Source organism: Myotis brandtii, unplaced genomic scaffold (genome assembly GCF_000412655.1).
Source record: "Myotis brandtii unplaced genomic scaffold, ASM41265v1 scaffold97, whole genome shotgun sequence".
NCBI lineage: Eukaryota > Metazoa > Chordata > Mammalia > Chiroptera > Vespertilionidae > Myotis > Myotis brandtii.
In genome coordinates, this window is record NW_005372020.1 from 464,211 (window position 1) to 464,457 (window position 247).

Here is a 247-nt window from a genome sequence, read left to right on the forward strand (position 1 = left end):
GGGAAAGGAGCATAAAAAAATAAAAATAAAAAAATTGGTGACTACACATGCAGCCGGTGGCTCTCACAGGTGCACACACACACACATGCTCACACACACTCACACACACACTCACCCACATGCACACACGCATGCGCTCACACACGCGCTCACACGCATGCACACACGCACACGCTCATGCACGCACTCACACATGTGCACGTGTGCACACACGCACATACACACACGCGCACCTGCACCTACCAGG